A 17,155-nucleotide genomic window follows, 5' to 3' on the forward strand; every position below is an offset into this window, starting at 1 on the left:
GTAGTATGGAGAGACTTCAACTGATTAACAAAAATAGAGGGATGGATGAATGCATAGTTGGATAGTTGGTTGGCTGACTAGCTGGATGGACATATAGGTAATTTTTAGGATCCTTGCTCACATTTGCCAAATTGGAAGCCTTAGGAATAGAGTCCTGGAATCAACAACATATGTAAAAGCTAACCAGATGATGTTGACATTCGGTCAAGTTGGAGAAACATTTGTTATTGCAGCAGAGACCAAGAGTGAAGCATATCACATAAAAACATGAAAGAAGAGAAACACGATTCTTTGGGGCTAAGCTCCTGGAAAAGTGGCTTTTTGCCTAGCAGTAGTCATATCAAATGCTCAGAAGGAGCTCCCATGGGAACTGGTGGGTGGAGCCTTCCTTTGGAAGTTGCAATAAAGCTACTGGTTCTTTCCTTTAGCAGTCAGATGAGCTGAATGGATTCAAAGGCCCAGAGAGCTAAAGTGCTTCATTTTAATAACATGCTGATATTGATGAGCCCCGAAATATGTTCAAGACAATGGTTTGGAATTTGTTAAAGGGGGATTAAATTGGCTCAGTAAAGGTACAGTAAGGCTATGCCCAAAGATTCTGAACTAGAACCACACAAATTGCAGGAGGTGAACTTTCCAAATGTTGCAGATGGGTCCAACCCTGAGGTCAAGTTTATGTATCTGAAGACAAGTGCCAGTTATAAATTCACCCTTTCCTGCACACAATCTGACATTTTACTCTGGTGGGAATGCTCATGTCTCACTTCTTATGTCACAGATAAAACCTCTCTCCTGAGGACTTATCTGTGATGTGCTTACCTGAGTCTTGTTCTATCCTTAGCCTGCTACATACCTCAAATATATCCTCCCAATTCACACCATGCCTAAAATGCAACACAAACTGACTCCTTACTGGCCTCATTCTCATCTTCTTTAAGAACTTTAAGGATGTAGTTATGCAAAAATGCACATCTAGATTCTGAAGTCCAATCATTCCAAGAGCAGTCAGAATAAAAGTGCTCATTTTCTTTTTTTCTGAACTGTGTTATTAGCATATTAGTGGTATGGTGTAGTGGAAGAAATACATCCTGTCAGACCAGGCACCTGACTTTAAATTCTCTCTGTTGCTTTCAAATTGTGTGACAAGTTACTAGATCACTTTGAACTTCAAGTATAAAGTGAAGATAATTCTTTTATGGGATATTGTTAGAATTCAATGGGAAAAGGATGTAAAGTATTTAACATGTAGGCATTACTCAATAAATATTAAATATATTGCCTACTTCTAACTAATTTTGTAGACATCAGAGAGCTTTTTCTTCTTCTTTTCCATTTGATGGGTTCCCAAGATGTGCAGCATTCTAGACTTAGAATCAGGGATAAATAATAAGGGATACAAGAGTCCCTAGAAGTTCCTTGTAGGGACGTTAAGTGTCAGTAATTGTATGCATATGCATTTTTTAGGTGAGCTTTCATAGCTTTCTTTAAATTTTGAAATGATCTGTGACCTACAAACCCACTTAAAATGTTGGGAATCTTTATTTGGTCTGCCCTATAAATCATACTAATTTCTTCCCTAAGGTAGAAGTCCTCTTCCTGAGAGTTTCCATGATTTTACCTTCAAATATTCTCAAGTGCTGTGAGCATATTTTATCAAGGCACATTACATAGAATATATGTGAGAGCTAGTAAGATAATGTATATAAAATACTTTAAGTTATAAAACACCAAGTAAATAAAGGGTGTTTTTAATATTAGCAGCAACCTGTACCTTTTTGTTGCCTTTGTGTCTGTAGGATATCTCCTCCTGATTTGTTATGATAAAAATCATCATAATGATTACAATATTAATCACAATTATATTGTAATCTTATCACAATGCTCATTGCTGAGCAAGTTAATTGAAAACTTGGAAAAACCTAACTGCAACTGTTTATAATTTTTTCTGAGCACCATTTGTAATCTCCTATGAATTTAGAACTATAATTTTTTAATGCTTGAAGAAATCTTTCATGGCATCTAATTTAACCTTTTTGTGTTTATATGAGGGAAATAAGTCCTGGTGAGAGAAAGTGACTGCCCACAGCCACACAGCTAGTTTGTTCAAAGTTAGGACAAAAAGATAATTAAGTTGTTTCCCTGCTCTCTTTAATTGGTTAAAAAGTCATTAATTTGAATAATCTTTCATTTATTTTTTTGAAAGGAGACAATGCTTAAGGAAAATCTTGTTTAATGTATTTTGGGGGTAGATAAGGAGGAGATGTAATATTATCAAAGAAAACCATCTGTCTCTTATTTAGTATCCCCCCCGAATAGAGTATATTTTAATCAAGATAGCCCAGGAATTTGCCTCAATTATGCAATATATTTTCTCCAGCATGTAGCAAGCTATATCTCAGACTCTGGTGTTTTAAATCAAGATGCTTTGGTAATAGGAACCCAATTTAGGCAAGCTTAAATACAAGGTTATATTGAAGAAAATAGAAGCAAATGTCACCAGGAGACATGACTTTTGAGAACCTGGTATCCATCAGGGCTAAGGCCTCCCTTTGTATGTCTGTTTTGTTCTTCTAGCCAAGAGACAGGACTAGTTTTGTCTGCTTTTTATCTTTGTACACATGGTCAAAAATGAAGGTTCCAAACCTGACCCTATGTGAACTTTTGGTTCAAGCACCTGCCATTTGTTTTTCGTCCATTCAGGTTAAAGAGAGAATATGATCATTAAGTGACAAATGGCTTGGCCCCTAGGTTGTAGGGCCCACCTCTGGTCCTTCCAGTGGCTGGAGGTGAAGTATTGTTTTGTTCTCTGAACCAATCCTGCCATTTTTAGTCGACCTGAGTCAGTGTTCATTTACTTGAGAAGAGAGAATTGCAACTTACAGGCAATTTAAAAGTAATTTAAAACATCAACTATAGTACTCATTCTGAAATTTCTAGGGTCCCATTTTTTATTTTTAGAAATTATAGTTTGAGATGTATATTCTGGCATGTGGTCTACCTATGAAGCAATGATCTAGGGAGTTTATGGGGGTTCTAATGCCTGTGACAGACTTTAGTACTTTTTATATGAATAAATATAGAAACTCATGAACCAATTGATATAAACCAGTTCCAAGAAGATTATTTCAGGCTCTCTTTTAGGTATCACCAGCACCTCCCATTCCCAATTCTGCCCTTGACTTGAGAGTATAATATTTCAATGGCTACAAATAATGTAGGGAATTGAGGGTTATTTAATGTAAAATATTTGCTGGGAAGTTGCATACTCCCTTGTACTTTATCATATGTAAATGATGCCATTTTTAATGGATTATGATAACTTATTCAGAAATGCCATCAATGAGTACATACTTTTGAGCCATTACTATTCTACGTACAAATCCTAAAATATGATTTTTGATAATTCTGTAAGTATTTAATGAATAACAAACTGTGGAAAGTCTTAAGAATACAGTGAATATTGTTAGTCTTTCCATTATTTTTTAAAGTAATGGTTAGGATATTTCACATTGCTATTATAATTTTAAACATACAGAGTTTGTTCTTTCCTTTATTCCCCGCAAAGAGGTAAAAATATATCCAAACAGTAACTAGCATAACAGATATGCTACTCTATTGTTTAAAGCTTCATTAATAAGAACAAATAAGTAACAATTAATTCTGTAGCTGGGATTCATTATTAGGAAGGTAAGGCAGGCAATTCCTTAATGGAGAAGCTGAGCATAAAGCAATAAATTCTTTCAAGGCTCTGGCTGAGATTTTTAAGAGAGCAAAAGAGAAAATTAGTTTGGCCATAAAATCTATTATGTACATTTAGAAAAAAAGTATTTTAAGGTTAACAAATAGGATAGAAAGGGAATAAAGATTTGACTTTATTAAATGGACAAGTTAAAGAGTAGAATTTGAAATATAATTTGTTTTGACTTTAAAACAAAAATAAAATTTGGTGTCAATGCTTCAAGTAATAGTCTGAAAAGATTCTCTGATTCTACACAGGGAAGTACATAAAATTGCAAATGCCCACTGAAATGCATCCTTTCTACAGATATTTGATGAGTGTCTACAAGGGTCAAGCATTATACCAGACTCTAGGAAAGAATGCAAGAAAGAAATCAAATGGGGAGGTTTACCTCAAATCACCAGTAGTCTCAAAGGAGGTATATTCAACCATTGATAGAGTTGGAATAAATGACTGAGTGCAGACCTATGTCAGAGAAACACAATGTGCTATGGAAGTTCAGAAGAAAACCCTTCAAAATAGAGAATCAATTTTTTTTATTGTTTGTTTTTTAAGTAAATTAGATTACATTAGACTTGTGTGGGGAAGACAGAGAAGGTTTGATCATGCAGAAGTAAAACTAGTGGTGGGAGAATATTCCATAAAACACACATAGGGACACAGATGGACACATGAACACATGCTGTTTCTGTTTCCTGTCTTACACACACGCACATGCACAGATACGTACTTGTATTTATCTGCAGATAGGAAGGTCAGTATTATATGTCCTATAGTATAAAATAAATAGTTTGAGAAAAGAGCCTACCTTATTCATCATATTATCTTTTTTTTTAGTACATAGTGTGGGGTCAAGAACCGTTGAATGCTGTCAAGATAGTTAGCAAGGCCAAAGGAGATGAAATAATTGGAACAACAATTATTAGAGAAAGGAAAGAGACAAATTAATTAAACAGATTTAATATGCTGAAATTTTTATATAAATTGCAATATTGTACATTTTTATATACATTATAGAGTTATAACATTGCAAGGAAAGACATTTATGTGTTAAAAAAAACTACTTTTGCTTCTGAGGGATGATTCAAAATATATCAATAGCGACAACTAACTTCATTTTATTAATTCAGGGGTCACATGGGGGAAAGAAAAATGACAGGATAGAATGTCTAGCATCTCTTTTTTTTTGTGGGTTGCTTAGTTTACAATTCAGAGCAGATAGATGCACCTCCATTTAGAAAAGCACATAAATACATGCTCAGAGATGAAGACAGGCTTACTGGGAAGAGAGTTTGAGAAACTGAGAAAGAATTAAGAGATTTGTTTTGAGCTGGTGCCCAGTAAAAACATGCTACAGAACAGGTTCATGGGCAGGGACCTGGAGGACTTAATAATAGGGGATCTAATATTCATTTTAATTATATACATTATTGTTTTGTAATCCTCTTCCTGGTCCTGAATTTTAACACACATAGTTGTCTTCCCTGAGTGAGTGGATTTGGTGAAATCAAGGAAAGGATGTTTTCCACACTTGGGGCAGAAAGAAGACAGAGGAGAAAACAACTTTGCAGTAAAGAAGACAGTGAAATAAGAAAGCAAAAAGAGGCAGCATCTTAAACCCCGATATAATTATAAAGAACTAAATCCTCAGAAATCCACAAAAATGGCAAAATTGTGGGTTAGTGAGCTTGAGCAATTTCATTTAAATTTCAAAGGAGAATGTGATCTCAGTTCCGTATACTTATCCCATTTAACACATGTGATTATGTGGCAAACACAGAGTTATAACTCTCAGGTCTCTTGAGTCTCAGTTTAGCATTCTTTCCATTGTGCAGATGGAGGAAGGTGAAATAAAAGAATCTGCAAATGTTAGGGATTTCAGAGGCGATGGTGGCAAGTAAAGAGGAGTGTCTGATCTTTCAGTCCAGCTGGTCTAAGAAAGGCAGCCAAGCAACGCTGTATGAAGAAAGATATGGCCTGGGAAGAAACCTGCTCCGACATGGAGATCAAGGGGTGTGTTTTTGGTAGAGAATTTAAAAGCAATAATAAAATTGACTAAAAGTCAATTTTCTGTTGTTATTATCATGCACCAGTAAATTTAAATACTATCAAGACTAAAACCCTTCTTCCCAACCACCTAGCTTTGATGTGCACTGTCAACACCCACTTGGGAAAGACATATAACCTACTTCCCTGCCTGCAAGTCACAGCATAAAGTCTATGTGAAGCTGGGTGACTGTGGGCCTAGAAAAGCCTGGTAAAGCCCTCTTGTTCTCCAGAGCCACACAGCATCACAGTGACATCCTCTCTGCTAGGTATCTCCAAGTTCTTCCAGGTTCCCTGAATGCTTGCCTCTGCCCCCACTCCACTCTAATCTACCTCCTCTCCTATATTCCACCCATTCTCATGCTCAAATCTCACTCCTCAAACTATTAGTTAACCAGTGATGTAAACTCACATTCGTGCCAAATGCTTCACATGAATAGAAATTGTGCACCCTTTTCTTTTTTTCTTTCTTTCTTGTTCTAAAAATGTGTGAAAACATAAATACAGTGAAATGGACAGATCTTTCTAGCACATGTGATGTTTGGAGTCGTTTTCAAGTCTTTTGACCATTTTTTTTTGTGGGGGGTGGATACTAGAGATTGAACTCAGGGGCCGTCAACCACTGAGCCCCAGCCCCAGCCCTGTTTTGTATTTTTATTTAGAGATAAGGTCTCACTGGGTTGCTTAGTGCCTTGCTTTTTGCTGAGGCTGGCTTTGAACTCACAATCCTCCTGCCTTAGTCTCCTGAGCATCTAGGATTATGACCATTTTTTAAATCGAGTAGTTTGACTTTGTAAAAATACATTTTAAAAATCACATCTATGTTCTGGGTACATGTGCTTTGTGATACCTTTCCTTCCAGGACCCCCCTTCTACCACAAGTTGGAGCCACATTGGCAGCCTGATCTCTCCTTCTTCCAGCATACTGGTGAAACTTTAGCTTCTGTTTTGGGTTCCAGGATTTTGAGTTATATATTCATTCTAACTGAGGAATTTCCTTGAGGGAAAAGGAAAATAAACATGGCTCTCCTGATGCTTTTCAAGGTTCAAATCTTCCGTGGTTTCTATTTTTTGGTCATTTTTCTGTGCTTTCAGGTAACTTCCAATATCCCCTATCCCTCACTTATTACTTATTATTTATCATTGTTATCAATCAGAGGGGTGACTGAATACATGCTAAAACATCACAAATTGGAACCAGAACCGATTTCTGTACAGTTTTTTTTAATACCATAGGCAAGTAATGCATTTTTTTTACATTAAGTGGAAATTAACAAAATTAAAGAAAAAAGTGCAAAGCATCTTTGTGCTTTAAAAACAATTTTGTTATATAGGACCAAACTCGAATTTGGAGTGTTACTATTTAATGTAATTATTTACTCACTGGATTAATTATCCCCTTGCTACATAATAAATTATGCCAAAATCAAGAAATTTAAAACTGTCTGTTTTAATAAATAAAGGTGTAACTTGGCTGGGTGGCTAGCCCCAAGGTCTCCTATGAGATTGCAGTCTTGTCTGAAGTCCTAGGCTGAGAGTGATATGCTCTAAGTGTTGCCCACAATCAATGGTTGGCATAATGTCAGTTTTCTTGATACTTTACTAATGACCTCAAATCCTCTCTGACTGCTGACCAGAATCCTTTACTACATGGACCTGTCCAAAGTGCACTCATAATGTAGCAACTGACTTTCCTCAGAGAGGACGAGGGGAAAGAGACCAATCAGGAATGACAGTTATGTTTGGATCTGGATAGTCTCCCAAAACTCATGTGTTGAAGGCTTAGTTGTTATAATGTTCAAATCTGTTGATCTTTGGGAAATGATCAGATCATAAGGATGCTAGCTTTATCAATGGAGTAATCCATTTATGAATTCAGAGCTTAATGGGCTATTGGGAGTGGGTCCATACTTTGAGAGATGGGATCTTGTTGGAGGAAGTGGACATTGGGATTGTGTCCTTAAAGGATATATTTTGTCTTTGCTCACTTCCTCTCTCTCCTTTTTTCTTTGCTTCCTATTTGCCCTGAGGCAAGCAGCTGTGTTCCATCACACACTCCCTGCCATGAGATTCCTCTCACAGGTCCAGAAACAAATGAGCCAAGTGATCTGGTACTAAAACCTCTGAAATCGTGAGCTAACTCTTTTTTCTTTCAAACTGTTTACCTCAGGCATTTTGTCACAGCAACCCAAAACTGACAAGCACAGTGACCAATATGAGCTTCCGAGTCTTTTTGTAATCTGACCTTGGAAATGACATTTTTCATTCCTTCTGCTTCATGATATTCACTGGAAGTGAGTCATTCAATCCAATTCAAGAAGAGAGGATTTTACAGGAACATGGATTGAGGAGGCAGAGTTTATTGGAGGCTATCTTAGAGGCTGCCTATGATACTTACATGGAAAGATGAAAACTCATTTAAAAATAAATTATAAAAATAAATGGGCCTCCTATTTTATTTGAGGCACTGTCATACTCTAAGGGATGGAATTGCAAGATGGCACAGTTCTTACATTGAAGGAGCTTTAGGTCTGGTTCAGGAACAAAACCCTTTAAATGTGATCAGTGACATAAAACCTGTGGGAGTCATGGGAACAGAACAAAATGTATAAGATTTGATAAAAGTTGCCTTCACTGAGAAGATGAAGCCTGGGTTGTGTGTTGAAGAAAAGGGGCAGGTCCTGATGAGGGGACGGAAGCATCTTCCACAGTGTGCTTCTTAGAGCCTTGCAGAACTGCATGCATTCTGTTTCACAGTGCCCTACCTCTTGTTAGGGGGGTGTGGGAGGAACGAGGCAACATGGAGGAGTCAGAAGCCATACTGAGAAGGGCATATTGAACCATGCTAAGGACTTTGGGCTCTCTGCAGTAAGTAGTTAAAATGCTGAAGGATATAGCGAGATAAATTCAGTATAAAGAACGCTGTGAGCTAAGCTCAGTATGCATTGCCTTGCCAATAATTGGACCACTAAGACGAGGGGCACTCTCATCACACAACTTCTAAGACTCCCCTTTCTGAATGACAAGGTCATTTGTAAGTGTTGAGTCCCTGTGTGCATTAAATCTTTCTCTAATATTCTTCAGAAAAGCCCAGAACCACAGGGTCACATCTGTACGCAAGATCTAGGTCGCAGAGTCTAGGTGAAAAGTTTCTCTTTGAATTCCTTTACTTCAAATCAAATCACACATCTCAACGACAGTGCGGTACATCTCAATAGCATGTAAGTACCACCTTCTGTCAAATGACTGGAAGAAAATGATCCAAGTTTATTTCCAGAGAAGAAAGAAAAGAAAGCAATAGTGTTCCTGCATAATGTTAACCATAATACAACTCAACCCATGGCTCCTTTATTTAGCCTGGTAAATTGAATGAATCTCTAAGCGCTTTAATTACTTTCCCTGTTGCCTTTCTTCCTCCACTGGGCAAATTCTGTGCCATTCACTTGTTAAAACCTCTTTTGAAACTCATTTCTCACTTTTCCCCAAAGATTCATAGGTTTTTTATATAGAAATGAAAAGAAGCAGTGAGGCAGGTAGTTAGTGACACTTAAAACCTGATGAGTCACCCCCAAGGAATGTCTGCAAAGCTTTGGAGGGTTCAGCCCAGTACCACAGTCTACAGAGTTCAGCAAACATTCAAAATGACCATATTTGGAGTGAAATTCATATTTTTTTTTTTGCCATTTCAGTGTGATACTGTCAGAACTGTCAGCATGTAATGGACTTATTAGTATTTACTGAATTTACTGTATCATCAAGAGGAAAGTATCTGGCTAAATATGGGATATGACTCTCCTCATGGTGTGGTCTGACCTTTGACTGTATGTGCTCACCTAAGCAAGAAGGGAATGAACAATTTGCATGTGTTGGGTTCCTGTGTACATTAAATCTGTCTCTAATATTCTTTAGAAAAACCCAGGACCACTGGGTCAAATCTACAAGTGAGATCTGAATCATATGTATATGTAGAGATTATATTTCCTATCAAAAAATTAAATTTTTTTTCATAAAATTTTAATTTCAGAAGCAATTACTAATAGTATAATTATCATCAAAAACTCCTTATGTTCTAGATAACCATATTTTATAACTGTATCTGCAAAAAGATACTTTTCCCCTTCTAAAGTTAGATTAATCTAGATACAGTCCAGCAGGAAGTTCAGATATCAGAAGCAATAAACACTCATTTTATTACCTACATCTTCTTAGCTGAGATCATGTAGGGCTTTAAAATTATCATTTAATTATGACCGAGGAAAGGCAAGCTTTCAGGAAGATTAAAGGATCTTGCATGGCCCTTCAGAGAAGGTGATTACTAGGGAAACTTGCAAGTATATATTAGAAGTAAATTTAGGTGATGACTGACATTGGGAATGAATGTGACAAAATGAAGTGACAGAATACTGAATTACAGAATGTATGCTCTGGTCCACCATGGCATATATTGTTAGGCCTAAGAATGTTTTGACATTAAGCACCAACATTGTGTCATTAGATAAAAAATAGCACAGAAACTACCAGAATCCTCAAATTACAAACCTAGGAGCTACTAGCAAAATATCCTATTGCACTTCCTTATTTATCACTTAACTTCTGTGCCCTGCCCTAAATACGAGTTTTGTAGCTCTTCAAAGCTGGAAGAGCTAAAGTTTCTTACAGTTTTTCATTTAAATAAGAACATACCTTTAATAATCTGAGAAGTCTGTCTTCTCCCTTAGGATTCTTCTCCCTGGATGCCCTTCACCCTCTGTTCATGCCACCTACCATGGATGATCCGCACCTACTGTGCACTTTCACCCATCCTGTTGCTCATCATGCCTGCTTGGTGAAACCTGGCTCACTGCAGGCCCAGGCAACTTCCTTACAAAGCGTCCCCTTTCTTCCATGTTACTCTCTCTTTCACTGTTCAGTATCTAATTCCTCATGGTTTCTCTAAACTTATTTCTATAAAGATGGAGTCCACAGCAAACTCATTTCTTTACACTGCCATTTGGATCTTCTAGTCTCTGCACCAGTTCACTCCTCTCCTTACTAGATTCTAAAATGATAAGAATGTGTTTTCTGAACTTTAGTTCTTTTTTTGTTTGTTTGTTTTAATGTCGTCGTTAATCAACAAATATAAATCGTATATTTATGTGATAAAAAGTGATGCCTTAACATATGTTGACACTGCCTAATTATTAAATGAAGCAAATTAACATATCTGTCACCTCACATATCTATTTTTTGTGGTATGTACATTTAGAATCTACTCTTTTAGCAATTTTGAAATATATACTGTATTTTTTAATTATACTATTTATAGTGACTAAATTAGATCACTAAACCTATTTTTCTTTTTTTTTTTTTTTACTGAAACTTTCCCTTTTGGTCAACATCTCCTCTTTCTCCAGCCTATCAATTCCCCCAGTCACTACTATGAACAATTATATTCCAACAAAGTGGATAACCTAAAAGAAATGAATAGGTTTCCAGAAACATACAATCTATTAAGAATGAGTCCAGTTTAGTTCCTTTCTTTGCTCAGCATGAGCATACTTGCATTTTGATTAAATCTTGCTTGTCTCTGAATAGGTTTTTCTCTTAAGTCATTTATTTCTACCTTTGATGCCTTTTCTGTTTATTTCTCATTTTTTTCTTTTTCTCTTCTCCCTCTCATTTCTCCCCCCCAACTCTCATTTTTGTGGCTAGGTAGATATGAAATAAAATCCTGAACATTTGAATTAGACAGGGATGTTTCTCTCATTCCTCCCCAACTCCTCCAACTAATGATCCCCATTTAAAAATCTTCATTAGGTTTTAAAGGAAATGCTGTGTCTTTCAGGGAAGGAGAGGTCGGATCATACTATGCATCACATTCCTACATCTCTTAAATCTCCTTTCTCATCCAATGTCTCCCCCAGTGCTCACTAAGACTTCCTTGTTCATCACTGCATCCTAATTTTCCAGAGGGATGCCTTCCTTCACTTTGAATCTAGGCCTGGGACTTGGAATTTTCCAAGGGGACTAGCTATCATTAACTAGATTTGGTGGGGAAATGCATACTTGTGAACATAACTTCAAACAGTGGAGGTATAGAAAATAAAAAGCAGGGGTCCCTGGATCCCCAAATCCCAGACTACCTTCCTTAAGAAAAAACTGAGGTGGGCATCTTTTGAGAAATATTTCATGACATATAATTACAAATGTGGAGATGTTCTTTTGTAATATACTTTGTGACATGGTACATGGATGCTTCAGCTCTTGTGGTATTTATTATTATTGTTTGTGGTGGTTTGTTTTTTTATTAAAAACTATCACCTTAGACATATTTCTATATCAGCATATATTTCATTGTTTCATTGTTGTTATGAGTGCAAAGAACTATTAAAAAATACCAGAAAATTATTTTACAAGATGCTTTCCAATTTTTATATGATCATGAGAATGTTACAATAACCATCCTTGCTTATAAAGAAGGTGGACATGTATATGTTGTATTAATTTCTTAAATTACTCAAGTAATTTGATCTCCAAAATTAAATAAAAAACAAACTTCACTTTTCTTTTTGCCTATCTTATTAAAATATACATAGGTATGATGATGTTATAGTTTGGGACTGAAGTATCACTCACAGGCCCTTTTGCTAAAGGCATATTCCTCTGAGCTGCACAATTGAAAGAGGCTATTAGGAGGTTTTATTATCATTGGGGGTGTGCCCTCGAAGGGAATAGTGGACCCCATTTCTTCCTCTCACTTCCCCTCTCTTTTATACCCAGCTATTAGGTGAATGGGGACCAAGTGCTCCTGCCATATGTCCTGTGCTGTCACAGGCACAAAGCAAAGGAAGCAATAAGCTATGGACTGAAACCTCCAAATGTGAGCCAAAATAAACATTTTCTCTTTATAATCTGATTATAACAGGTATTTGTTACAGTAATGGAAAGCTGATTAGCACACATGTATTAAACTCTGGAAGTTGCACAAATCTGAAGCTTATAGTTCAAAAAAATACTTCAATATGTACTCATCAATGTAACTACCATCCTGATCACATTAAAGAACAGTTATACTATGACAGAATGTTCTGCCTTGTTCTTCAAATTAAATATCAATCAACCCACTCCAAAGGTAATCAGTATTCTGACTTCCTTTGCCATCACTTACTTTTATCTGTTCTTGAACTTCACACAAGAAGTCATATAATAAATATTATTTTTTATCTGGCTTCCTTTACATAATTGTGTACCTCTGTGATCAGTCCATATTACATGTATTAGTATTTTATTCCCCTTTTGCTCTATAGTATTTTAATAAATAACTATATATCATATCAGATATTTATTAAGAGGATAAACTTTCCACTTGATTGTTACATTGGCTTAATGGAACCATTCAGATTCCTGGGAAGATAGAGCAGGAACAAACCTTTGGGATGTTATGTTCATGTTCACAGTTTTACAAATGAGTAGGCTGAGAAGCCAAGAGAAGGGAAAAATTTGGCTAAGTCATACACTAGTTCACAGCAGGGTGGGATTTTGAACCCAACCTCAGATACTTCCTGTCTCATATTCCCTCTAATAAGTTCTGTTCTCTTGAAAGGTTTCCCACTAGAATGAAGGTAACTGTAGAAGATGATGGTCATGTTATTGATAGGTGGAGACATGAGATTGGGGTATGGTTCTGTGAACAGGACCTTCTGTGCTACCCCCAATCCCTATGTTTTTTTTTTGAAGGGCACTTGGCCCTACCTGGCTTCAGTCAATAGGATGTGCTACATTCCTCAGCAAACAACCTGTTAACTGCAGGAGAAATTCAGGCCTCAAAGTCTCCAATCTGCCTATAAGATCACAAGTTACCCTGAAAGGGGTGACTTTGTGACCTTTATGCAGACTAGCTTCTAGGACTCAAGGAGACAGTATAATTAGAAACAAAGCCCCCATCTTTAAAATCTGTAAGAAGGAGTTTCAATTAGAAGCAATCAGCATGGCTCAAGGTGACCAGAGTTGCCTTGGATCTTTAGCATGTCATTATAATAGTGAAATCTCCCCTCTGTGGGGTATGGCCATGTTCAGTGGGAACCTGGAAGTCTGTTGCAATCCTGCTGTCTGTCAAAAGTCAAGATGTGGACCTGGGTGGGTCAATTTTGGAAATTTCCCTGGAACCCCCAATTAAACAGGAGGTCGGGGGATTGTCTTCTTTCTCCCTCATAAGTGCCTTTTCCCCTTTCCCTGTCACTCCAATAATCTCCTGCCCACTGCTCTGAGCAACTACTCTTAAATCCTTCTGGAGTGATCACAAAGAACTGGTTATTGAGGATCTCTGTGACCACTTTGACTCTGAGGATGACCCTTTTCTGTAATAGTATGATTAATAAATATCCATTGAGAAACTTGCTGGATATGTTAGGATATAGATGAAGCAGGAATGTATTTTATGTAAATTGTGTTTTAACAGACCTCATAAATCTGCTACCTCTTTGTTATCTCTTAGGTGATCAGGAGAGACTTCAGGTAATCATTTTTTGAGCCCTCTGGATACTTCTCAATCCTGGTACTCCTAAACTGAGTCTCGGTTGATTGATAAGTATTGTCCAAGGCATATCTTTGCAAAAGCTCAGGGAAAACAAAACCACTTTTTAAAATTTTTTTAAGAAGATATTAGAGAAGTTTATTAGGGAATGACAATGAAAAAAATTGAGTTATTTTAGTTGAAATTGGAACTGTGTTAAACAGACCAATAACTCCTCTTTGTGGATTTAATTTTTCTGGTATTTGTGGCTTTAGTTAGCAGAGCCAACTACAATAGAAACCAATTTGGAGGAGTTTATCAAGTTTCCAGTATTAAATTTATTTGGCATCAGTAAACCACATATTGTTATTTCTGAACTTCTAGTATAAAACTGTAAAGACACTATTTTTATTCATTCACACAATTATTTATTTATTTATTTGCAAATAAAATTGTACCCATTTATCATGTTTACAATGTTGTTTGGAAATATGTATGCATTGGTCTCCAAGGCTCTCTCCTCCACTCTGGGAATCACAGGTGGCTCTGGCATAGCTGCTGTAGACTTGTAATGTGTAGGTACTGTGAGATCTAAGGAAGGAAGCTAAAACGTTCTGGAACTAGGACATTGTATCTATTTGAGAGAATGAAGGAAAGATAACCAAATAGAGATTCCCAGCATTCACCTTCTAATCCATTAAGAAGAATGAGAATAATAAATAAATAGGTACATCTCAAGGTGAGTGGAAATGGAACCCAGAAATGGAGAGATGGAAACCCTGTTAGACACAGAAACCTGGAACAGTGGTACAGAATGAAAGTTGTCAGACTGTCACCTGGGTCCCTGGCCAGAGATGCTCCCTAGTATAGGAGAAGTGGTGAATGGATGTCTCATGGGACACTTTGCTATGGACACTGGCAACCTCGTCACAGAGAGCAGAAATTCTAGAAGCAAAAAGGACAGGCCTGAAACCCAGATAGGAAAGTTTCTTAGAGTCTACACCATAGCTTTGCTCCAGAGAAGCAACTTTCACTGTTTTCCCCTGAACCCTAAAATCCCAGGCTGCTACATCACAGGTGATAGAGGCAGAGGGACACTGCCTCCCCAGTTAGCATCCTATTTGTCCCATGCTGCGCGGTTGGCCCAAGCCACATAATGGGCCAGAGCTGCCTTTGTCATTTATCTGACTTGCTTAGTAAACAAATTTACTGAATTATTTTATCAGTTCCCCTCGTGTTTTGTGGAATCTTTAGATTTTTCTACATATAGAATCATAACCTGTACAAACAGGGATAATTCAATTTTCCCCTCCTTTTAGTGTGCTACTTCTTGTATTTCTTTCTCATGCTTGATTGCTCTGGCTAAAAATTCTAGTACTGTTTGAAAGAGAGAAGTGAGAGCAGAAATTCTTGCCTTACTCCAGATCTTAGAGGAAGCTTGTCACCATTCAGTATGAAATTGGCTACAGGTTTATCATACATAGCCTTTATTATGATGAGTTTTGATACCTTTATACCAAATTTATTCAGGGTCTGTATCACAAAAAGATACTTGATTTTATAAAGTGAATTTTCTATACCTATTGAGATAATTATATGATAAATATCCTTCATTCTAATGTTATGAGGTATTATATTTATTGATCTGCATATGTTGAACCATCCTTGTGCCCCTCATATAAATTCAACTTGATAATGGTAAATAATCTTTTTTTCAAGTACTATTGGACTGATTTTCTGATAGTTTGTTGAGAATGTTTGCATCTATATTTTCCAGATATGTTGGTGTGTGGTTTTCTTTATTTATGTCCTTCTCTGGTTTTGGTATCAGAGTAATGCTAGACTTGTATAATAAGTTTGTAAGGGTTTGTTCCCTCGTAATCCTTTAGAATAGTTTAAGAATAATTGGCATAAACTCTTCAAAAGTTTGGGAAAATTCAACAGGGAAACCTACCAGTCCTGGGCTTTTCTTCAGTGTATGTTACTGATTCTATCTTGTTAGTTGTAATTGTTCTACTCTATTTTTAAAAAATTTTCTTCATGGTTCAATTTTGGTAGGTTATATGTGTCCAGAAGTTTATCTGTTTCTTCTTAGTTTTCCAATTTGTTATTGTATAATTGTTCATGACAGATCTGTGATATCAAATGTAATGTTTTCTTTTATCCTTGATTTTTTAAAAATTTGGATATTATTTCTTTTTTTTCATGGTTAAGATAGAAAGAATTTTATCAGTTTTGCTTTGTTTTTCAAAATAACCAATGCTTTACTTCATTGCTCTTTTGGAATGATTTTTAGTCTATTTTATTTATTTCTTCTGATTGTTATTATTTGGTTTTCTTCTATTAATTTTGGCATTGATGTGTTCTTGACTTTCTAGAACTTTGAATTAATTACATCATTTGGCTGTTTATTTAAAGTCTTTCTATATTTTTTAAACAGAAGCACTTATTGCAATAAAGTTCCCTTGTACTATTGCTCTTACTGTATATTTTGAGGTGTTGTGTTTTCATTTTCTTTGTTCTGTAATGTCTATGTATATGTGCATACAGTGGCAGAATAGTGGCTTATTCAAAAATGTGTTATTTAGTCTCTTATATTTGTATAAATTTTTAATTTCTAATATTTCTTTTGTTGTGATTTCTAGTTTTATTCTATTGTGATCAGAAAAGACATGAGATGATTTCAACTTTTTGAATTTTTAAGATATTTTTGTGGTGTATTATATAGTCTATTCTAGATAAGTTCCATGAGCTAATGAAAAGAATGTGCAATCTTTTGCTATTCAATGAAATGTTCTGTAAGTATCTGTTAGGTCCTTTGGGCCCATAGTATAGTTTAACTCTGATGTTTCTTTTTTTTTTTTTTTTTTTTTTTTTTT

This window comes from Marmota marmota, unplaced genomic scaffold, assembly GCF_001458135.2.
Source record: "Marmota marmota marmota unplaced genomic scaffold, marMar, whole genome shotgun sequence".
Taxonomy (NCBI): domain Eukaryota; kingdom Metazoa; phylum Chordata; class Mammalia; order Rodentia; family Sciuridae; genus Marmota; species Marmota marmota.